Raw genomic sequence first — 25,358 nt, 5'->3', positions numbered from 1 at the left:
CCCCAATCAGTAAACACCTTCATGACCTTATTTTCTCTGAATGAACATGCAACAAAACAGCAGAAACAAAAGAGAAAGATGTGGCGTGCGTATGGCAGATCCCATGTGAACTTGAAATCTTGACATTTGATAAAGGATTCCTATCTGAAACACTGAAGTCGTGAGATTTTTCTCAGCCGGATCAAACCGCAGACGTTCCTCCTGGCATGAAATGAAAAGCGGTTCGGATTCCGACTGTAACATTGGCATACGGCTGCGCGCACAAAGTGCATGCCCGTTTCACATCGCGGCAGATATCGGAGTGGGGGGGGCTCCAGGCAGCGAGTCGGAGCGCTTGAGGGAAATGTGAGGGATACACAGCCGAAAAATTTACCGTGACAAGCAATATAATGACACACTTCGTTTTGACTGCTTTGCTGTACTGCTTGCATGTCACTGTGTGCTGTCGTCTCCAGCAATTACTCGTGGCATCACTGTGCACTTTGTGAATAATGGAAGTGCTTGGTTCATGCTTTTTTTTTTTTTTTTCTCCCCAGCCTTGCAGCATGGCAGGCGGTGGAGTACAGAGGGATACGAACCGCCCCGATCGGGATATATAGGCAGTGATTAGATTTCTTTCATATGTGAAACACACTGATGTACCTGGATATAAACAGTGTGAGAGCAGCGCTGCAGAACATTGTCTCTGAACAAATCTTATTTTGCAACAAAAGCTTACAGCAGAAAAGAAAAGGAAAAAAAAAAGCTTCATCAGCTCCGAGAAGCATTTCAGCACAGCCGATCGTACTCAGGAGCCAATGTGTCGCACAGCTGGGCTCGGATTCAGCAGCCCCTGCGCCGGGCCGAGTTTGCGCCGTCCGAGCGGCGAGCCACCCGAGTGGAACGTGCCGAAAAATAATTAGCACAATAACGTGGTGCAAAAGGAAACGCAACTTGAGGAAATCAACTGTTAAGGAACATCTGAGGCCGCAACAAGCTGTGCCTCAGCATATGCTCCTCCGGTGTTTTCCACAATGCTCGGTTCTTCAGTCCCTGGCTGAAGAAAACGCTTCTATTTATAGAGAAAATCCAAGTCATTCAACTTTAATGGTTCCTCAAGATGGACTGTGGCTTTGCTGTGTTCAGTCTGGGCTCATTTCACAGGTAGCGTGTATGTCTACCAAATTTCCGCACTCTAATGTATTAACCCAACCATACACATATAATTTACTTGCCATTTCCATGGATTACATCAAAAAGGGAGCGAGGAAAATGCAAACATGTGGCTGCTTCTGTAAAGTCGCTTCGTGTTATCAAGTTAAAGCCTGGAAACTTCATAGTCAAGTTGCCTTTAATGGAAATATAAAATGTGCCCACAGCTACGACCAGACGTCTTTGGTTTTTACTTAACCTCAGTCAGACGGGGGGAAAAAAAAAAAAAAAGGTTTTATACTTTTTAAGAAAATTCCACTGACCGAATCATTTTCAAAAGGTCTGATAGGAGAAAATGCAGCTCTTTCAATGCTTTCTCTAGTGGTGTCATGCAACTAGCTGGTACTTAACTCTGACTTTATGGGATCTGAAGCCACATATTCGAGTTATGTGGACTGTCAGAACTGCTGTCTATGAAGCTAGCTTGCATTAACATCAAAAATAAATAAGTTGGTATAATGTACTGTCCAGATCCGTCAATGTATCTTCTATCCCTGCTTTTATCCAACTGAGAGTCATGAGCGCTCGCCAGGGGAAATAGACGGGTCCCTAATCAGTCACAGGGCAAACACACAGAGACAAACAATCACACACACACACACACACACGTTCACACCTGCAGGTAATTTTAGAGTCACCAATTAGCCTCAAACACATGTTGTTAGACTGTGGGAGGAAATGTTTAGAGAACCCACGCATGCACAAAGGAAAGCCAAAAAAGGTTTTGAAGGCCCAGACTCAAACCGACGAACTTTTCCCTGTGAGGAGAGAGTCCGCACCACAACACTGCTGCCCAGATAGAACTGCAGGGGGAAAAAAAAAAAACAAAAAACAAAAAAAAACAGCTTTATGGCCACGTATAAAGAGCCGCTCGGCTCCTGACACTGCTGCCAAAATAGTGATATACTTCAATTCATCACCTCAATGAAGTTCATCCAGTGGCACAGTGAGACAGTATGTTGGCCACCACCTCATATAATCAGGAGTCCATAACAGTGAGTTGTAATTATCTGTACCTATGCAGTCCTCCCACACAGTCTATTCTGCTGGGGCTTACTGCCGCAGCTCGTCTGAATTGGGGGTATTTATACATGAAATTAAGGTGTAATTAAAATCGGTCTGGTGCTAAAGGGGCTGAAGGTGATTATGCTCATTTGCATAGCACACTGATTTCTTTTTTTAATGCTGCCGCCACAATTACCACTGGTTCTAACACGTTTCAGACACCCATCATTTTTAATATTTCAAACAAAAACCCAAACTCTGGGATGATTAGAGGAAGTGTTTATGAGCGATAACATTTTGCATTCTTAATGTATCTCCAGGGCGAGGCGAGATGATTGACATGCCGTGAGTGTCAGTTAAACGGGCTAAATTCCAAATGTGCTGCACTTCTTTTTTAAAGCATCCAGTCAGTGTTATTTCCTCCTCCCTCCCCCCTCCTTTCTCTCTCTCTCCTCAGGGAATTACCAAAAGTGTTGTTCAGGATATGATTAGAAAATGTAAGCAATGAACGATCCGGGTGAGAATCTGATGAGGAATCATTGAAATCGGACCTCCAAAAATAAACATTAGTATTCAGCTCATTTTTCACAGGCACAACATTATCTAATTTGCTCCATTGGGCTTGTTTTGAAGCAAATGGGGGACTATTATATGGGCTGCAGACCAAGGAGAAACTCATTACTTCTCACATTATCACTGGAAATGCGTGGAAGAAAAACTGAGCTCGCAGGCTGAAGCCCTGGCATCTCGTCCAGGTTGTAAATGGACCCCTTTCGGCTGATACGCCATTGTGTCCAAAGCCATCCCTGATATTTGGTGAAGGGATGTCATGACTGCTCCAGCTGTCACAGGCACAGCTGTTCACTTTCCCCTTGAGTGAGCAGAGCTGCCTTGGCCCCGCGGCTCCGCGAAGAGTGTATGTATGTGTGTGTGTGGGGGGGGTTGGAGTGTGTGTCCAAGCGCGAGTATGAGGGGGATACTGACAAGGTGCACTAGCAACACTGCTTAGTCCAAGATACAGGAATATAAACAACTGCGCGCAAGTAAATAGACTGCTAGAAGCAAGGAGGCAGCATCAGTGCATGTCTGCCCAAGTACGAGTCGGAATTATTTATCTTCTCGTGGTTCCAATGTGGTGGAGATTTGTTATTGCACAGCGGTGAAGTGGAATTGATAGATGCATGTGTTGATGGGGGCTTTAATGAGCATCGTAGGAGTGTTTTTTCTTTTCTTTTTTTTTTCTCATCCAAAGAGGAACACGAGAAGATCCCGAAGAAAAGTGTTGATTCTGGCCTGTGATTGATGCTTCTCCCCTTTGGCCTGGGCAACAAGCGTTTACTTTATCATAACACTCCTCACACCAGGAGTGTGTACCTCTGGAGGTCTGGGTGTCCAAGGTGCTAAAAGGGCCATATTGATTGCATACTGAAACAGTCACTTATGATGAATGGACACTTGCTAAATCAAATTCAGAGATTAATCGGCCGGCGGCAGTGTCATTAGGGCTTTGTGATGAGTGAATTAATATGGTGATTAAATGAGAGGTTCCTACTATGTCACCATGTCACCTCTGACAAGCTGACCCCGTATCAGCTTGCAATGGAGTGAGAAACACTTCATCACGGAGCACCTATAGACTGTCTCTGACCTTTGGCATTAACATTCACCATCTCGGGTTTTTCCCCGCAGTTTATGTGATGGAACGGTCTCACCAACACGTGGGTACAAATGGCTTTTCTTGCTTTTGAATGTAATGCAGGAAAAAAAAAAAAAGAATCCCTGCATAAACTGAGAGGAAACTCAGCCATTGTGTTTGCTCCAACACAGCATAATGTGATAAAGACTATAAACTGTTTTCTGCATCTATATTGGGGAAGCTAATAAAAGTATTCTTAGCTGGCAGGGAAATGCAAATGCTGACAAAATCAATGCTCCCCCACTGCCAAATTCACAAACACGAGCGAGCGGATTTGGCTTGTTCCGCAACCAGGCACTACACACACACACACACGCGCGTGCACATACATACGTAGGCTCACACACAGAGAGAAATCTGTGATACACAGTGTCCCTGTGACCCTCGTGCTCCATATGGTCAAGACGAGGGCAGAGAAAATAAGCACACAGCTCTGTGGGTGACTGCAGCTTTGGCAGCCAGCAAAGCCCCACGGTCCATGGTGTTGAGGCAACATAGCAATGGCTGGTACAGCCCTCATTTTCATACTGATGCACTTGTCTTCCTTTGTATACTGTAGCGTTACACATAAGCAATGTGCTTGAAGATAAATAAATAAATCAAAGACATTTTCTTTCTTTTTCTTTTTTTTTTTTTTTCTGCATGAAAATCAGTTTGATTTGAAAAATGGCACCCGAGACATACATAAATCATGTATGTGCACAGTCTGTGGTTCTGAGCCCCCACTGGGCACCGCGCTGACTGCGAAATGATCAATGAACTTGATGAAGATGAAGATTAGGTGAGTGACTGGAAATGAAAGAATTGCAAATGTTTGCCGATGGGCACACGCCGGTCTTTCAACTCTCTTCAAATCGTAAGTGCTGAGATCAGTTTTATCTTCTCAAGTAGCAGAAAAAAAAAAAAAAAAAAAAAAAATCCAACTGAAGCCACGGTTATAAATATACAATAGTTTCCCTCTAGTGACTGAGAGCGATCCAGCATGTCTTAGAAAGCCGTATGCAGAGTTGTCTGTGATGATTACTGTTTTGGATGATTCCTGCTTGAAGGATCTCAATGGAAAATTGAATATGTACCGTTTTTATTTACTTTCGGCGTCACATGAATTCCAAACAGCCTGATATTTATTTTGAAGTGGGCTGACGGACCGGATGAAATTGACATGTCGCTGGTACCATTCCAGTCAATATGACACGAATGGCTTCCTCTCCGCTTGCGACTGAAAAGTTGAGAAAAATAAATAAAAAACCCATTAAAAAACGGTGAATGGTGCTGGTGTGAACAGATACAAGTGCCGCCCTTGCTTCATCCAGAGGGAATAATGGTGGGACCTGAAAGCCCTCTCCATTATCGATGGGGGGAGGAAAAGAAAAAATGCATGTTGCTCCTGCTTTTGTCGAAATGCATGAAGCCGATAGCGAAAGCTTTTATGTCTTTATGCAATTTGTGCCAATGACAGCGCCCCAGAAACTTTTTACGGCGTTACTGCTCAGTTTTGTCGATGAAGTCCATACAGTGCACTTATCGCAATCTGCTGGATGTGGGGTTTGCCCCAACAAAAAGATCATCAGGCACGGAAAAGAAGCACGGCATGACCTCTAGATGTTCCGATGTGTGAAATAATGTTATTGTGGCACAATATTCATAGTGTGACTGGTCATTCACATGCGGCCCTATCTTCCAAATGGTTTCCTAATAGGAGTGGACAGGTCCGCCATTGGGTCACCCACCAGTACAGTCGTGCATTTGAACAGGAATAAAGCTGAAATCAATTTCCTCTGGTCTCTCTTTGGGGCCTTTTGAATGGTCCAGTGTTTGTGCCTGAGGGAGCACTTACTCCACTTCCACTGACCTCTTTGTCCTCAGCCCCTGCGAGCATATTGCTCCCATTGAAATGATAACTGCTTTTCAATCTGTGGTCAAAACAACCGGCCACACGTTTTCAGAACGCCAATGGCTCTCAAAGCACTTAACCACACTTCCCGGAGAAATTAATGTAGGTTAGTTATCAATATGGGCCTGGGCATGGAGATTGGCAGAAATCAACCTAAATGCTGCCCGGAGAGCTTTTCATGTGACCTCTCTGTCGGGTGGCCATCTTTTTTTTCTCCTCTACAGTGTTGACGGGGTTGTATAGCCTGCTTCATGCAATGGCTTCCTAAGAAAAAGGAAAAGGCAAAGTTGACATATGCTTTGGGGTGTTTTAACTGTGCAAAGTTGGGCATCATATGCAACATGGAAGGAACAAATTGAAACAAATACAATCACTCCCAAACTTTGTGTCATATGCGATTGTGATTCAATTACTGTACCACCAAGGAGGAATGGAATCTGTCGCAGAATGGCTTGTTACGACTCACTGCTTTGGGTAATGGTGTTTTTCTTTGCTCTGGAAATGAAATATAATATCATTAAATAGAGATATGTAGAATGGAGTGTCGACAGATCCATCTTGGGTGCCTACTCAATCTGTTTGTGGGTGCTGAGTGGCTCCCCAATGACAGATCCAGCTCATCATTGAAACATCCTGTTCGTGGAAATCTGGGGAATTGACTCATCCGACATTTTACAGATTGATGCTTGTCTGCATGTAGACTCCGGGACAACGACAAGCAATTAAGAAAAAAAAAAAAAAAAAAAAGAGGGTGAAGAATAGTCAAAATAGTTGTGTAACCTTTTTTTTCTGGCATTTTTCTAAGATACACATATCAGACTAGTAATGCCTCCCGGTAATCCAAGAGCAAATCACACCTGTGCGAGGATAAAATCATCCTGTCAACTGTGACTGACTGAAACCACTGACAGGTTTATTCGATTTCTCGAACCACAAGATGATATTTGCAATGGCGCCACTGCTTTTAGTCGTAGAGCGCGGTTAAGAGGGGGGGGTACGGGATTTGCGGGGTGATGAAGAGAGAGGCTGTAAAGAAAAGCTTTGATGTTGTCATGCATGATTGTGCGGCGGCTTCCTCGGGCTCGCGTCTCGTGTGTGTCGATTTACCGAGTGCCACGGAAACGGGAACACACGTGGCTGCTGGTGAATTTCGGGGCTCGGTTCGGAGAATTAGAAACCTCTCCCACATCCATTATCTCGGGTGACACTTTAGACACGAGCATCAGATTTTGTTTCACAAGTGTGGCACCGCGCCAATTTAATTAATTTACTTTGGGAAAGGGTTGACAGTCATTCAGAGGAGGACTATGGGAAGGGGACAGGACCAATTAAGGTTTTTCCAGACTTGGCCAAACAAACATAGCTAAATGAATCCTGGCTTCTCTTCATTTGCTCTAAAATTTTAAGTTATTGTATTCAACAGAAGAAACAACCATCATCCAAAAATACTTCTCACAAGATGTTACCTCTTGAATCTATTCAACTAATTTTAATATTACGCTTTAGGCATTAAAACGGCTGTGCCATGACTTTCATATCAGCCCTTCATTAATGTGAGAGGAAGGCTCCATGTCGCCGAAATGCGACGCGAAACAATGACGGCTCGGCGCCGACTGCTCATTCTGGTGGCACGCGTCGAGGTCTCCAGGTGTTTGGGCGCCGCCTGCTCCGTGGCAACAGCAGGGCTTTCCAAATGCCTAACAGGAGCCTGCACCTGAGCTTTGGGATTAGAGAGCCAGACAATATGGGGGTGTTTTGTTCTGAAATGCAGTCCATGCATCATGCAAGGCAAAAGGCACTTAGGCAAAAGGTGACAGATGTTTCCCTATATCAGACCTGGGAAATAAATAAATAACTGCAAAGTGCAACAAATGAGTTGCGTCCACTCCATGTGGCGGACATCTGTGCAACAGACTGTCTCTAGTTGTGACTTAGGTCCTTTTGTTTTAGGACCATAGAGCAATATTTGTCTTAAAAATGGTGTCTCGTGCTGTTGGAATGAAAAAAAAGAAAAAAAAAAATCTGTTTATTAAAGTAAAAAATATTAAGTTTAGGTTGCAATGGAAATCAATGGAAAGGTGGCATTTATTGTAGTTTTTCAAATTAAAAAAAAATCATATTGTTTTAAAATTATGAAGTATGACCAGAAACAAGAAAAAAAAACAGTATTATAATGATCTACTGCCAGGTGGTGCTCAAAATCCATATGTAATGAGTCAAATTACCATAATTAAAGACCTTTAGGTATTTTAATGACCTGCTTAAATGATACAGTCAAGACCGACAAATTCGACTAAGAGGATTTAATCTATGCTAATACTGAGATGAAGGTGAACGTCTGTGTTCAACCTCACTGCCATCCCTTTTTTTTTTTTTTTCCCCCTCTCCTTAATATGACACGGGAGCAGAAATCTGTTGTACATTTTACTTGCGAGTCATGCATATGTGACTAAACACAACTCGGAGGCATAATGTAATCAGAGAAGCCATATTCTTGTCACACAGAATACTCAGTATTTTGGAAAATGGGATCCGGCGCATTCTCATCAAACCCCTGGAATGAAATATGAAAAATTTTTATAGCTGTGGTATTTGCTGGAATAATATGCTCGCCAGGTGAATAATCACACTGGCTGGAAATGACAAACCTGTGTGCCGTGCCATAAATAAGATGGGAATGGGACAGAGGAATTATTATTATCCCTTTAGGAGGGTGTTCTGCTGTTACTAGTCTAAAATATAAGACTAGTGCTTATACATATAAATTCAAACGGAGACTCTGTGGCACAGTGTCCCAGCACTCAGAGGTCCTTTAAATGAATCACAGCAGTGACGGGATGTATTCCCAAACAGTTAGCCTCTGCCTGATGAAAATATTTCTCTAAATACAGTAAAAGTACAAGCAGAGATGAGCTGATGCAGGGTTTTGGAAAACTCATATATTCTGTGAATATTTATTTTTTTTACAAAAAGATTGAAACTGTTCCGCCGTACATGAATTACAAGACAATCATGAGTTGTGATAAAATTTAGATTATAATTGGCTGAATTGAAAGATTTAGTTTTTGTTTGACATGTTTGCATGCAAAAGCACATTTACATGTTTCACATGATAAAACTCATTGTTAAATCTTACACAATGAAAACTTTCATTTTTACCAATTATGAAAAAAGATTTCAGATAAACCATAAAATATGTTTTATAGGAAGAGATAGTCATCTGCTTCTGAGTTGAATTCATTAGCATCACAAAAAAAAAAAAAAACATTGCAAGTTTATAGAGTGAAGGTACTTAAAATAAACATGCCTCAGTACAGATACATTTTATCGATTTTTTAGAAACCTTAAATAAGTACTTTCCCTTCTGAATGTTGAAATTGTGTCTAAAAATGTCCAAGAGTTTAGGCTGAATTGTGATTCTGTTCTCATACCTGAGCTTTCTTCAGTAATTGGAAACTTTCCATCCTCCTCAGATGACGTCGAAATATTTACACCTTAGCTTGCAAATCCGATAAGAGCAGATTTAGAAAGATAGCGATCTCATTTCTGGCTGTTATTCCCCGATATCTTCTGACACTCATGTTGGAAGGAGCCACGACCTTCACAGTCACCGCTTTGTCAAAGAAAGAAACCCGTTTGTCTGAAATAGTGAACCTCGTCCACAGGTTCAGCAAATGGAGTTTGTCCTGCCTGCTACTCCACCAAAACCACCGGATGATCAGAAAGCCAAACCAGAGCAAGCCTTTGAAACGCCACAAAGGGGGCAGCCCTGAAAGAAAGTGGATTACGTCCCGTGTTGAGAACTTGTGATTCCAGACCACTAACCCGAGTGTTAAACTGGTGGATGATTTCTGTTATTGCCTGCAGAAAAGAAAAAGAGGCCACACTAAAGAGGTCAAAGAAATCAAGTGAATCCAAAAGGAGCGGTGAGGCTTTCGGGTTGGGTCCATTTCTTAAAACCAGATAAAGTGCGTCGTGGCGGGAGGAAAAAGAAAAGCCTCGCTTCTCATTTTCCAAAGGTTCCATTCAGCGACGTCAGCCTTATCTTCCATCCGCAGCCAACTGTATGGTCCGACACGGACTTGATACGACAAGTGTTAGATAAAACTTGACAGATCAACTTTTTCGATAGTCACCAAGCCCATAAACAACTGGGGCCCCTATAATCTGATAATCCACCAATGAAAGATTAGACGTGGGGGAGTATTATTGTGTTGTCACTCTTGCTTACGGGGTCACGTGGGCTTTAACTGCCAGGGTTAGACATCCCTCAGCAAATCCCGTGAATGTGTCACATCTCGGCAGGTGAGGTTTGGCGATAAGACCGACTGGGGGGGACGTTAAAGGAACAAATGGCAATTATCATAGATATTAATGAGGAAAAAGGAAAGAAAAAAGCTACAGTTTATTTGTGTTTCGTGTCACGTTCTGTATCTGAAAGGTCACAGATTTGACCCCAGAACTAGTGGCTCCATTTATATCAGCAGCGGTTTCACAACTGGATTCGGCGCTCATGCGAGCAGCTCCCTTTCCCATTGTCTGCTCTGCTTTCTTTCCCGGAGTCCGGCTTCACACATTAATAGCAGAAAATGTCCAATATCAAAATCTATCATTTACTCTATGAATGGCATTAACGCTGTCCAAATTACAGCTCCCCAGTGCCTTTTTTTTCCCCATTTCCAGTCCCGCTTCTCTGTACAATTGCAAACCTGACATTAACCATCCAAGTAGCGGCTGCATATGCTCACAGCTATCTCACAAGGAGAGCCACAGAGTTGGAGTAATTCAAACATTCTTCAAACTGCAATTTATTTTCCCTGAGTTGTAATTATGGTCTATTAAAATGCAAATGATGTCAATGGCAGAGCAGCGCTAATCACTCAATGTCTGTTTATGGGCAGTACAGCCACATTAGAGACGGAGGAAGACTCGCGCGGCGGAGACGGAGATGAGCACCGATCCTCTATCTGTGGAGGATCCCATAAATTACAGTTTCCGCGAACGGTCTGCGTTTTCCCACGGATGTAGAGATACTCCATATCACAATATTCAAGTTCGACAAGTGAGTTAAATTCCATGATTGAAGGTACAAGACACGCATCGCTGATAGCCGGACTGCTCCGTTCTGTGCACGTCAAATAACACAAACGGCTGAAATGAAATAAAGTTGAGCTCAAAGTTAAAGCTGAATTGAATTGAAAGTAGAACTTTGGGGGGAAAAAAAACAGAATAGCTCATTTAAAATTGTAGCATAAAATCATCAATATGAATCTACATGTATTTTTAAGCATCACAACTACATATAGAATCCAATTGAAATCAGCTGGGATGCGGTGGTTTGTAAATATCATGGACTCATTTTATTCCCAATAAACAATAAATAGCATATCAGTAAAACGGAAACATTTTAACATTTCATGGACGTAATGTATGTTCATATTTAATTTGATGCCAGCAAATGATCACGCATTGAGGAGAATTTGACAACTTATGAGGTTAATAAGCAGTTAACAGTCAGTAACATGAACATACTCAACCCTTCAAATGGTCCCTGCTATCTGCAACAAGCTGCGTCTTAAATGTGGAGACTGAATAGCCCAACATCTACAGAGGGGATGAGCCACCTTATCTTCAAAAACATCTTCCTGACAAAAATAAGGACATTTACTACATAGATATTTGAGAATTGTACACTAATTTTATTGAAAGGAATGGATATGTTACTAATTTAATCGACATGCATGTATGTAATCTTTGTTAACCTTGAAATAAACTCAGTGCTACATTGATTTGTGGTCATTTCCATTAACACCTGGTTAACATGGACTTGAAATAGCCTTCAATCTACGTGTGGAACCAATAATTTATGGAGTTTTAGGAAATAGTTCATTGAAATGGGGAAGCTTATTTCAATTTACCCATGTCTTATGTCTACAGATCCTCAAAAGATTCAGAGAATCAAGTACATGTCTGCAATGGGCAATGCCAAAGTCAGTAGTTTTTAATGTTGCTTCTGGAAATCTAAACCATAACTCCTGATTTTCAACACATTTAAAGAATATAAATTGTCAACTGTCAAAAAAATTGTAAATTAACAAATGCTTATCTGCATGGCATGATGAAATATTGCTAAACTAAATGCAGACTACAGAAAACTACAAGTCTAAAATGAGGATATATATATATATATATATATATATATATATATATATATATATATATATATATATATATATATATATATATATATATATATATAAAACAACAACTTGTAAACTTATCAATTCCTCCTAATATTTATTCAAAAGCATAGGTCACTTTTTCAGAAGTCCATCACTGACTATTTAAATCCAATGTTGTTCCAATTCAATAATCCTGAATAACAATCCCAGTAGAAAGAGTGAAGTATAGATAAAAAAAAACCCAAAAATGTTTCTTTCATCAAAAATGTAGGGCTTTATTATCATTTCAGGCTTAAATGTTGTATATAAACATATGGTTTATGCCACTGATGCCTAATCTACGTGACCGTGTGAGCTCTGGTCATATTTTATTGACATTCTATTGATTATTTTCTGTTGATCTCAGATAACACGGGTATTTCATTACCAATCAAACATTGATGAAATGAAATTTGAAACTGACTTAAATGTTTAATTTATTTTCATGCCCATAAATCTATTAAGATGCACCTATCTTTGAATGTATTTCATGCTTGGTGTCTTTTCCAACCTTAGATGTGACGCTGAAAGCATGCGAAGTGGAAGCTCTGCACTCTGTCATATCTATACAAATCAATTTACTGCAACAGTCTCCATTATTACTAATTGCTGCAGCTTTAATTAGATCATTTAAGTCACATTTAGCTGGTAATTTATTTAGCTAATCAGCTATGCTAAGTACACAAATAAAAAGCTCACTCAGCAAAATAAACACTTATTTGCAGCTTCCTTGGAAAAAAAAAAAGATTTAAAATTGCTTTTTGATGTTTTTTTTGTTTCTCATCATCCTTTCTCGAGCTTGGAGGAATCGCAGCATGGCGTCTGGAGTCATGGATGAGCGTCGTACACATGAGCAGATTTTCTTTAGGTTGAAGGTCCGACATTAAATATATGAGGTCAATGATTATCCATATTTCAGTGTTTTATTCATGAACACATTGCCACGGGTAGAATACGTTCATGCATGTTAAACCACACATGATTTCCTACTGTAGGTCACGGGATTGAAAAGCTTCACAAGAGCGGCGCTTATGGAATAATAAATGTGATGAGCATGAATTACATCTGCATTGTAAGCAAGCGAGCGGCCCTGCCGCGTGCTCCCGTCTCCGCTCCGTGCAATTCCGGCAGCCTCCTGCTTCGGCGGCTCGATGTTTACACATGTGTACGTCCCGCGTTTCCATCACGTTTGCTATGCATTACATTGAGCCTAGTGGGGATTAAAGCTTATCTGTGGTACTGTTAACCACATGCCGTGACAACAACCTCAGGTCCCCCCCCCCCCCCCCCCCCCCCATCCCTTATCGGGAGGTTATGCTACTGACAAGACACGGCGTTATTAATAATCAGGAAACCTCTGAACTGTTTACGGCGTCGCAGCCCAACAATGCTGCATTTCCAACAGAAACAGCTCCAAAGAGAAATCTACACCGCACATGTTCGGATATTAATTTGCAAAGTGTGACCTGTGTGACATGTGGCGTTTGGATGCAGCTGCATGGAAAAGAAAGCTGCAAAACTGTGTCTGCCCTTAAACCGAGAGCGGCGCCGGCTGCAGTTTTCAGAGCGCTTTTGTAATCACTGGTTACAACATTTGGGAGAATATAAATAGCACTTTCACCGGATCAATACTGTCGCCCCTACTTCGTCAGCTCGCATTAGGCGCACGAGCCGGGTAATAACGCGGGACCGGTCGCGCACACTTTGTAGCGTTCACTTTGATCAAAGGGGGCGGGGTCCCCCAGGGCGCACTCCCCCAGCCTGTTGATGAATTCATCTTTCCGACTGCCCCCGTGGGAGCCGGCCAATGAGTGAGGGACATTGACTTTTCATTAAGGAGATCACTGCATTGGAAATTGAATTCATTTCGGTCTTAAGAACATAACGGAGCTGTTTTGCGAGGGGCCGCCCGAAGGCCACAGAAGAACTCCGGACCGCGGCGGGCTGACGGAACGTTTTGGGTGAATAATAGGTCCCCTCTGGTCAAGTACACACAGGTGTCAGGACACGACAGGCCGGCTGGAGGACCTGGGCTCTCGCACTGACTGCGGCACGCCGCGGTCATTCTTTACAGCGGGGCTACTTGATGCTCTCAGCCGAGTTTGAAATGATGATAGCAGCCCCGGGCGCAGCGCCGCATATAAAAAAAGTGTACATCGTATGAATGCATTGAGAGCTGTTGACACTGCGGAGTCTTTGCTGTGTAAAAGCATTATGGGGAATATACGGGTTATTGCACTTGGCAGGAGCTAGGAGCAGAAATGTGTGGAAGCTGTAAAAAAAAAAAAAAAAAACATGGAGCTTGGAAATAATGGACATTTGACTCAATGCACTTTTTTCATGTTATTGTTGTTATTACAGTTTGATTTTCACACTTTATTCATAATTCAGAGTTGTAGATGTAGAGTTGCTTGTATATCTGTTCCGATCTTTTTCTCTCTTACTATCCTCAAGTCAGACTAATGCAAACAGAAAAGCATCACCTCTGAGTCTGGATCTGCTGCAGGAGTCGTCTTCTTACTCAAATAAATGCAACACGCAACCCATGTTTTTAACTCAACATAGAAATTATCCAATGTGAGGACAATCAGTCTACTAGTGCAAAATAGCAAACAGCATAAATATAACTATCTCACATATGGCCTGCTCTTAGCATTCAAAATATATCATGAAATATTAAAATATTGTATTTTCTATTTCATTTTTCTTGTCAGAGCAAATGGCCGCCGTCCACCGCTCGTTCTGAGATACAAATGAAATTCCATTTTCGCATCTTTGGTTTACAATAAATTGAATTCCGGACTTCTCACCGTATCGATTTGTTTTCACCACTTCATAAATATCATCATCATTGTGGACTCGCTTTGAGTTACTGCGCGAGTTGTGTCAGCATTCAGCAGAACGAGCGTGTACACACTATAAAATAGACGAATGTAATGGCCTTGTTGTATCTTAACCATATATTATTGCCCTCTTACGGTCGGCGTTATTTATAGACTGGATTTCACCACCTTAATTCATGAGGGTTGAGCAAAAAAATACCAAGGGTCAATCCGCTCTACTGTACCCTCCACCTATGCAAAGCTTTTAACACTTGCTGTAAATTTCATCAAGGTGAGCCAAAGTGTTTACCCCATTAATTTATTTCAGCTAAAGCCAGAGCGCTGACCCATAAAATGAGCTAAGATAATACTGACCTTAACATGGTCTTCTGCACATGGAGGTAATTGCTAAAGCTCCAGATCAATCAATATTGACTTGCCAGTCCACCCCCCCCCCCCCCCCTCCCCGCCACCCCCACTTCTTCTTTTTTTTCCCACCCACTATAGCTTGAGCTGAATGTGTAAAATTGGCTTTAGACGAATGGAGAACATATCCCTGATAGTTTAACCTTTATCTAGCTAACATGTTCACTTATCTGTACAATTATAGATTTTGCCAGTCAAGCTGTTTCACACAAAATCTGTTGAGCGCTAAAAGACTGGAGAGTGCAGCTCAGCTAATTGTGTGGTCCGCCGGTTGAATATGCTGGAGTAATTATTACACGTCTCCACACAAGCATACGTTTTATATATGTGGCTCATGCCCCGACCGGAGCTGAAATAACATATCAGCAGCAGATTACCCAGGTAACAAGTGTGTCCTCAGACTCCCACAAACACCAGCACGCGCGTTTTTACATCCCAATCGCTCCGTGCGCTCCCCGGCTTTTGATTTCTCTTTAATTTTTCAAGGTAGGGGCGCAGACTTAGCAGGCATTTCCATCTTGACTTGATAAATCTCACAATCTTCTTTTTCCTCGCCACCACTGAAGTAATTTATTTTCTATCTCTCCAAGCTATATTTTCCAGTTAATATTTCATTTTTTTTTTTTTTTTCCCTCACACAACCTGACAAAGGATGCCACGAGGGATGATAAGAATTCTGAAACCTTTGCACTCTCGCTCTCGACGCAGGATTTACTTTGAGAATTTGTTGAAGGGATAATACTCCCAAAAGAACACAGACTTAAAACAACATCAGGAGGGGTATTTTTTTTTTTTTTTTGTGTTAATTTTTTTTAGCGATCTGCTTCATGAAATGGTCTGAGACACATCGCCGGCTGTCTGTAGGTGTATTGTTGGGCATTTAATTTATCGGTGACCACGGCGAACCCGCAGGTCACAACCCGAGCTGATGAAAACAACACACATGCTACAAATGTGTTTCCCCTCAGGTGCGGATCGCGGAGACCGCCCGGCTGCAGACGCTATTTATAGAGTTTTCAAAACGGCAAATCCCGATTGTGTCACTCAGAATTATTTTCATACCCGGCAGCAAAACATTCATCATTCGTATGCTCCAAACATGCTCTGTTTTGACTCGGGATTATGAGGAGCAAATTCAAAGTATTAACGGTGTAAAACACACACACACAGGCGCGGATTGTGATCTTGATGATTTACAAAAGCTCGCTTTTTTTTTTTTTTTTTTTTTTCTGCAACAAAGCCAAATTACATGTTCCTTGAGTGATGGGTAGCAGTATCCTTCCAGCTATTCAAGTCGCCCTTAATTTGAATTTGATAAGATTTCTTTGGGAGACATTGTTCGGCTAATGTAAATTTGGAGGAAGGACGAGAGCCTACCGCTGGCTTAACTTTGATGAGGTGTTAATATCTAATATCAAAAGCAGATAAAACCCTTATTAGCCCCAGTGGTCTTGCTAGAGTGGAAACTTATTACACGGAGGAGATGAGATGAAAGCAGATGAAGTAATAAGACTGCCAGGGGCTTTGTTACATGTCCTTAAGCTTTCCAACGGGGTCAACTTAATTTTGTGACTTAAATGCTGGGGGTTTACGAATGCAGACAAGCCGACATTGTTTGAGAGATCTAATTCAGACTCTCATATTTCATAGACTGCAACATCTGGGGGATTACAGTGTCTCGAGCCAGAGGCAGTTTGATAATCGGTTGTCATTTCAGGAGTTGTGTGCCCTTCCCAGCTTTGGCGGTTTCTAAAGGTCTTTGGTTCAATCAAATGTTTGCGAGATTAGTTGGCTGCACTCCTTTCAAGAACTGTTTCCATGTGGGTTGGGTTTTAATGTCTGCCTTCAGGCTCTTATGGTACAACACTCTGCAAATGTGCTGGCTGGGAGACTGATAATTTGGGATGCTGAAAGTTATTTGGAAAAAAAAAAAAAAAAGTCTGCTTTTGCATTTAATCATCAACAACGGAATGGTAGAATTCGTAAATTCAAGCTAGTTCAGTGTGATGGGGAAGTGTTTGGTCTTGGCTTTGAGGATTCAGCATGACCGTGTGTATAAAACCATGTGTTTTCCTTGAGATGTTGTGTGAACTACCCTAATCAGTGACTCTAAATTGACCAAAGGTGCATTTTTTTCCCCCCTCATTTGGGTTTATGCTGCACGGTTCTCGCATGAACGAGAAGACAGAAGACGAATGGCTGGACGGCAGTCTAAGTAATTTAACATCTAAATGCAGTTTGCGTGCAGGATTCTGTCAACATCTAAGGAACTGCTGTCCTGAACCTCTGAGGAAAACACCAAGTAAGCACTGTTTGCACGCCAGCAATCAATGCCTCAGACCGAGAGGAATGAGCTTTTGACTCAGTGACTGAGGGACGGCGTCAATACAGAATGCTCACCCTAAACAAAGTCGGAAAACACCTTGGGTTCCTGCACTATGTCCCATTGATTTCTATTCAGCCCTACGCGGATTCTGCAGCATTTAGACGTTTAATTCCCTTTCAAGCAAAGTCATTACACAGCCCAACATTTAATTAAGCAATCACAGTGGTGCAATCTGAGTGATTCAGTGTCTAAATGAGGGCCAAGTTGGCAGCGTCTAAATGTGGGACAAGTTGGCATTATTGTGCCTTCCCAGTTCCTCGCAAAACTGCTTCTAAAATGTTGGATTTGCGGAGTAACTAAAAAAAACCTGAGAGTGACATGTCCTTTGAGTATGAATGGTGCATCCTTCCCAACAACACACAAAGGCTCTGATCAACAAAACACAGCCAACGCTTCTGAATCCTTTCTCCTCAGACTCACACAGCTACTCTCCTAATTAAGTGTGTTAAAGGAATTTTATTTTTTGAGAATTCGGGAGCCAGGTATTCACGGCTGACCTACTTCCAACCGCTAAGGAAACATGGTTTTAAGAGCGCGGACGCAGATGTGTGCGAGGATGTACCGGGGAGGTGTTCTCACCTCTCCACGCCTCCGTGAACAGGCCGACATTTTATCGCGTCTGGATGCGGAACCCCGTGTGCTCGCTTTGCCTGCTCCCAAATGAACTCCGCCATGGTGACATTGAAATTCATAAAATGTTCACAGCGGAGTCAGTCAGCAGTCCCTTTCTTTGTTGGGTTTCCACAATCAAATTTTTATGGCTGCAAACACAAGGCTGTTTTAATTTTGAAAGGTATTTTGGTACTGTTTATTAAAAAAAAAAGAAAAGAAAAGCACTCTCAAAAATATACAATATCTTTGAACTTCATGAATCACTGTCCATTTAAAAAAAAGAGATGGAATTTCTAGCAGCTGATAGAAATTAGACTATCAAAGGTATGCACTGTGGAAGCAGTACTCCCAAACAATGTGAGTTTATAGTTGGAAATTGCTTCCAAACCCAAGGGCCTGGAAAATGTGGGATTAATTTCCATGTAGGTCTGTCTCTGTTGCAGAAACCCTGATTCAGCACAAACACGCTGCATTGCTGTGGTTGTCACCACCTCTGCTATTCCGTGAGTTTCTGTATTAGTCTCCATCGTCTCTCTGTAGGAGGTAGATCGCCTGCACCTGTGCCTTGTTTATTTTTTTATTTATTAGTTTTCTGCAGCATATTGGTCTTTAGAAACGATTTGTCTCCAGTTTGTGTCCTATAATTGCCAAATTGTTGAGTTTCTCTTCCCTACAATTTTCTAACAACAGACAAGCCTCACCCAGATTTGTTGGGACTTTGAGAATTTCGTGTGAAATCTGACAGCTATTGATCAGAGTTAGGAGAAATTTCAAAAAGGATATCGTAATGCATCCATTGTTTAGCTAGATCTTTTAGCTTAACTACCGTAAATAATGTTTTGTGATTTTAAATCTGATTGAACCTCAGTTCTTTCCATTATCTCTCAGCTTTCTGTCCCTCGAAATTATCCTACAACAGACGTGGGGTTTATTTTATGACCTATTTGATATGTAGTTTTCTGTACATGTTTTCTGTGCATTGATCACTCAAAGAAAGTTTTGGTAATTGCTTTTTATAGCATTTTTTAAGAGATTTGGTTGTAGTTTGGTCTTTCAAAATTTCCTTCTTTTGAGAACTTCTCTAACGAACCTGCATCACAGTTGAAGCTATTGAGTCTGTCCGTGTTATACTGAAATCTGATTTCTGTGCATGTTTTTTTATGTTAGATTTACCTGTGGTTAGTTTGCCAAGGCGTAGGTTGCATTTTGTCTCTTGACTAGTAAAAAGTCATTTCTGAAAATCTGTCTGCAGCTCATGAAAATTGCTTGTGGTCGTGCTTGTGCTTTTCAATGTATGAGCTTCGCCAACGACTGACTGGTCAAGGACGCCACGCTGACCATTCGTAATATTGTTATTGCAGATTTAAATTATCATCATGAAAGTAATTCCAGGCTTGATGCAGGACTGAAATTAAAGGTTAATTAAATGCAGGTTGAAGTCAGACCGTTGAAGCAATTACAGCCAGTCACTGCACCTGCTTTATCAATATGTGACCACTAGTTCTCACGAAAACATTTCAAGTCGAATCTTATCATTGCTTCATTTTAGTTTCTGGAAAGTTTAATATTTACATGGCAACGATTTGGAAATGACGCCCATTGGGTGCTGGTGCACATGATGCTTTGCTGAACCTTTGTTTGCCTTTTCTTCATGAAGTTCTTTTATTTAAAATTAGTCTGTTTTGATTGATCCCTCTTGGGAAAACACTGCAAAGGCATCAAGTTTATTTGCTTTTTTAAAAAAAAGAACACTATGCATTTATTGCACGTTTGCACAGGTTTTATGTATACAGTATATTTCGCTTCCTATTCTTGAACTTTGACATTCTAAACTCAGACTACAGATGTTAATCAAGAGCAAAACTTAATCCAGGCCTGATAAGATGCTCCATTTAACAGGCTTGCTTTAGCGGGGGGCTCGATCAGGTGAAATGAAGAGGAACTGATTGCTTGTGGTGATTGTGCTGATTGCATTTTAAATTTAAAACTTTCCTGCTAGTACATCATCCTGAGCACTTTTGCAGACAATGACATTGAAGGCTCAGTAAATACCAAGGTCCCAGAAATTTCGGTCTAGCAGAAGAATTCACTTTTATTTTTAATTCAGTTGCATTAAATTTTAAACTTTTAATCTTTTTATCCATCACGGAATTAACAGACCTGATTCGAAACCTCAAACTCTGCATTGTTTTGTCATTATTTTACGTTTCTCTACTTATGCATTTCCAAGGCAACATTAATCATCAAACATGTATTCCGGGTTTAATAAAACCGTGGTGTTTTGTTGGAACAGGAGTTCAGTCGCTCTGACCTTCTCTGATTCCGACTGTGGCCGGAATTCACAATGACTGAGATCTCTGCTGCTTTCCCCTTCCCCCCCTAGTCAAAACATTATGGATGTTTGTGCTTCAGCTGTCATGTAAACGGCATTTCAAAATATAAGATGGCAGGAATTTGCATGAAATATGGCGTTGAATGAGATATTTGCATACAGGGAGGGGGTGTTTGCAGCAGTGTCCCTGTCCTCTGCTCAGTATGGCACTTGGCGCCATGTACATACATGAGTCACAAACCGGCATTTCAAGTCAGAATCATAATAACAAAGGAGTCTTAAAATGTGTTGAAAGCTGCTTTTTTTGTTGTTGAAGTCGGTAATAATACAGAGTGTGACGCACAGCTAAGAGACATTACGTCCAGCCGCTGGAAGCATGAATAACCTTGTGTTCAAAGCGAAATCACAGGAAGACGGAGAGTAATCTGCACTCTCAAGCCAATATGAAACCTCACTCAGCGACAGAAACAGCAGCTTCACAAATCATTTTACCAAATCGCATCATCTTTCCTCAACTTTAGCATCCTGTTGGGCTTCATATCATGGCACAGTTATCAATTTCAATCTGGAAAACAGCACTTGGGCTTTTTCTTATCCTTATAACAATTACAGTATTTTGAAAAGCAAAAAGATAAAGCTGAGCCCTCTCTATTTGCATTGTTTGTAGTTTATGTCATCCTCCACAGCCTAAATGTAAACTGTACTAATAAATGTAATGTAACTCTACTAATAATCTAACCCTAACCTGAAAAACAAACCCAAAGTGTAAAATACATGGATCTGCACCACTGTGGTGGAGAGACGGCGCAAAATCTAAGAGCCCGAGTGTTGTCGAGCCCGAGTCTTCATAAAATAGGCCAAGATTCAGAGTCTTGTGTTTGGTTGATGGAAATTTAATAACAATGTTTGAAAATTGTCAAAGCCCATTTGCACAGTTAAGCTGCGGCTTATAATACATTTTTAGAGAAAGGAAGCTGATATGATTTGTTTTCATGGATTGAAGAAACTGTATGTAATGTAAGTAGCATTATATGAATTCTATTCATTTAATCAGTATCTTTTGCATTAAAAAAAAAAAAAAAAACTATAAATTGAGTTTGAAACCCTGTGGTACTTTGCCTATTGGATGGATCTTTTGTTAGAATATTAGATTGTTTATAGTTTATAGTTCTACTATGATGTGGCCCATTTGATCGCCTGCAATTAATTGCACGCAGCTCGTTCCCGCATTCTCTCCAGAAAAGTAATTGGAGCAATCACATATTCAGAATGTCCATCCAGCATTACCTTACCTGTTCCCGTCCTCAGTGATAAATGGACAGGCAATACAATATTAATTATAATTTCACATACATTTGAAGATAAACCCTATAGAGAGGAGGACAGTCATTAACGGGCCCTACCTTGAGGTCGAAGGTGTGAAAGTCATGGAACATTCTCTCTCCTGAGACCTGCGACAAAGAGGGAGGGATGAGACGTCAGTCATGATTAGGCCACAGTGCAATTACAGAGCAGCTCCTCTTGACAGTGATTGATCAATGAGGAACTCCTTTAATGAAGACAAGGACTCAGGGGGCCCCCGGGAGCAAATTGACAAAAGTAAGAAGTGGGAATAGCGTCCCAGATCGCGAAGATCCTGAGCGGATCGTCTCCCCGTCTGCTGCGGCTTTCCGAACGACGGGACGCACAGGTGTGACACAGATTTGGTTGAATTTAAGTTTGAGCTCTAAGTTTGTCCAATGTAGCCGTACTTATTTATTTATTTTCGTTTTTTGGACCTTCTTAATGATTTAAACCAAGCTCTTATCCTGTCAAGACTATGTGAACACAAAGTGGTTCCAGAAAGCAACCCTTTCCCAACATGTATAAATAAATAGGTGGACTAGTTCCTTCTTCAGGACAATGTCAATTTTAAAGAGGACAGCCCATTAGGATATTGTGTGCTCATGCATGCGGGATGAGCTGTGCTTACTTCTGCCTGTGATTTGGTTTTGATTTGAGCTAAGAAATGCAGCAATGCACCATTTAGAAAAAAAAAAGGAGTGACTAAGTTAAATCCTCAGTGAGTAATAATCCTTATGTCTTTGCCGCATTGTTATTCCAAAGTTTCCCCCATAAAAATGCATTTGCATGGAGAAAGAAAGTTGACAGCATTAAGTTCAGTATGAAAATAAATCTACAGTACATTATGGTGATGTGTCAAGGAGGCTGCATTTATAAACAGGACAAAGGTTATCACCAGTTCAGTTGTTTTCTTTTGGAAAGTTTTGCTAAAACCTTCTTGTGGGTGGCGTTAACATTGTTCGACCGAAATTAAAATATCACATGTTGCCTGTGACTCTGAATATTGCATATTTACAGCACAAAGTTGATCGCGGGTCTCAAACAGTGCACAAAGGCGAGATAATCTGTAAAAGCGATACATAAATAAGTATACAGATGTAGTTTGACGTGTCTTCGATCCATTTTAAAAACTCAAGTGATGCATACAGGGATTCTAATTAGTACAGAAGATGAAACTATTATTGATACGACTTCGAAGTGGTGACAGATGATTGGATAGTGCTGACGTTTCACGCAGGCTGTTGTCTTCAATTAGCATCACAAGTGTCTTTAACCTTATCAGCTGTTCAGCACTTTTGTTCATCACTCGGCTATCGTCATGTGCGCTGCACCAAACAGGAGATAAGAAGGAATATCATTGGAAACATGGTTAAGGTAAAGACAGTAACACCATGTTTAGGTAGAGGTAGATGTGGCCTGAGGTAAAAAAAAAAAAAAAAGGCCCATAACTGAGAAATAAAAAGGAAAAACTTCAAAACAGATCCACGCTGACTTTGAAGATGAAGACACAATGGTGTCTGGCTGCACCATATGTTGCTCTGAGTGAAAGTGGGCTCCGAGCCACAATGTTTCTGGGAGAATGACACAAAATGAGAGCTTTTTGGTAAGTCACATCAGCTCTGGGTTCACAGCTGAAAAAAAAAAAAAAGAAAAAAAAAAAAAGTAACCTTTCAAAGGAAAATACACCGTCACACTGTGAAGCACGGAGGAGGCTTAGTGGTGCAATGGGGTTGTTTTGCTGCATTTGGCACAGGATGCGTTTGAATCCGCGCGGTGCCACAATAAAGTCAGAAGATTATCGGGGTATTCTGGGGTGAAAACATGCTGCCCAGTGGCCAAGTGCTCCGTCTCAGTCGCAGGTCAGGGGCTCCTTCAACACGATAATGACCCCAAAATATGAATCTGAAAGCACTCAAGGGTGCATAAGAAGGAGAGATATCGGACCGTTCCGAAGAGCCCTGCAAAGGGTCCCATCTTAATCCAATTGACCATCTATGAAAAGTGCTCACAGCTGCAGAGAGGCTCCCGTCAAACCTGAGAGCCTGAGCCCTTCTGTTAGCCGAGACGAGGAAAACTCTCACCAGGACTGGATTGCAGAGCTGGTTTGAAAGGTGTGCAAAAAGCAAAATATCAAAAATAAAAATTATATTCCAGATATTAAAGGTAACACAATTTGTATGTATTGAATGTGCAAAAAGAGAAACAAAAATTACTGCTATCACGTGAAGAAAAAGCTTGAACAAGAAAACTAATGCCATCTCAAGAATATGAGAACCACAAATACAGACGACGACACGCGAATTAAAAACCTGCAACAAAGACACAAAAGCCACAACGAGAAGACAAACTCGCAATATCAAATGTCATCACATAAATGCAAGAAAAGCCGTCACACAAATCCGACTGTCATCACATGAGTGCGAAGGCTACAACATAAATACAAAAATCACCACAAATACAAGAGACACTAAACAAACAGAGATGAACAACATAAACACAAAAAAAGCAAAACACAAGCAGTGTATACACAGACGTTAAAGCTAAGAGGCAACATGCGCCTGGAAAAAGCGGCGTGACGAGACAACTATGCAAAAACACAGTAACGCAAACGTGGACAGAAAAGCCCCAACGTGAAAACTGTCTGGTCTCGTTTATCGCACTTCAGTGTTTTCAGTATAAACTATAGAATCTTTACGTGATTCTGAACAATTCTAAGAGTAAAGTGAGTCTGTTGGAGGCATTAATGTATATTTAATTACATCTTGTTCCGGGGTGATGGACACGTTGACGAGAGTGGGGTCTGATTCATTTTCATGCTTTTTTTTTTTTTTTTTTCTTTTACACCAGAGAACATTTGTCTGACAGCTATTTATTAGATGTGCATCCCTGTTTTCCAGAACTGATGCTCAGCACTGCTTTTAACTCTGTTACAAAAAAAAAAAAAAAAAAAAAAAAAAACAGGCTGAACTCAAGGGCCACTTAAACATGACTGCTTCAGTCGGACTGTCAAGTACAGCCTCATTGTTAAAACACCAGAGAATGAGGAAATCAGGCCCTCGAGGCAAAGGCTTCATATGCCACTGTGTTGAAATTCAGCTTTTGATTTGGAGCTCTGTAATATACTTTCTGGGGGGAAAAAAAAAAAAAAAAAAAAACCAGGAGAAATCTGGGCTGCCTTGTAGTCTGACCCACCATAAGGAGGGACACATTTGCTTTCTGCTCCCTTCGTGCCGTGTACACGGGTGAGCGGGGCGCTCGCCAAAAAAACAGCCGGCCGTCCGAGCGAAGCAGCTGACTGGTGCTGGAACTTCTTTTTTTTTTTTTTCCTTCTTCAACTTCACAGCAGTTAAGGTATGAGTCCACGTACACAAAAAAACGAGGCACACAAACACACATTAAAAAAAAAAAAAAAAAAAAAAAAAAAAGTCT

At 41.2% G+C, this 25,358-nt stretch overlaps 1 protein-coding gene across 34 annotated transcripts in view; it reads right to left on the bottom strand.

Annotated features, from left to right (window-relative positions):
- LOC115386025 (receptor-type tyrosine-protein phosphatase delta) overlaps positions 1 to 25,358 on the bottom strand; it is a 355,926-nt gene that overhangs the window by 155,067 nt on the left and 175,501 nt on the right. For all 34 annotated transcript variants that reach the window (XM_030088168.1, XM_030088177.1, XM_030088172.1 and 31 more), the window contains exon 8: positions 21,989 to 22,036. The gene's annotated coding sequence lies outside the window, so the exon portion shown is untranslated. The remainder of the gene's footprint in view (positions 1 to 21,988; positions 22,037 to 25,358) is intronic.

Source organism: Salarias fasciatus, chromosome 3, assembly GCF_902148845.1.
Source record: "Salarias fasciatus chromosome 3, fSalaFa1.1, whole genome shotgun sequence".
Classification (NCBI taxonomy): domain Eukaryota; kingdom Metazoa; phylum Chordata; class Actinopteri; order Blenniiformes; family Blenniidae; genus Salarias; species Salarias fasciatus.
The sequence above is the reverse complement of the archived record's forward strand: the minus strand, read 5'-3'. Positions and strand labels throughout refer to the sequence as shown.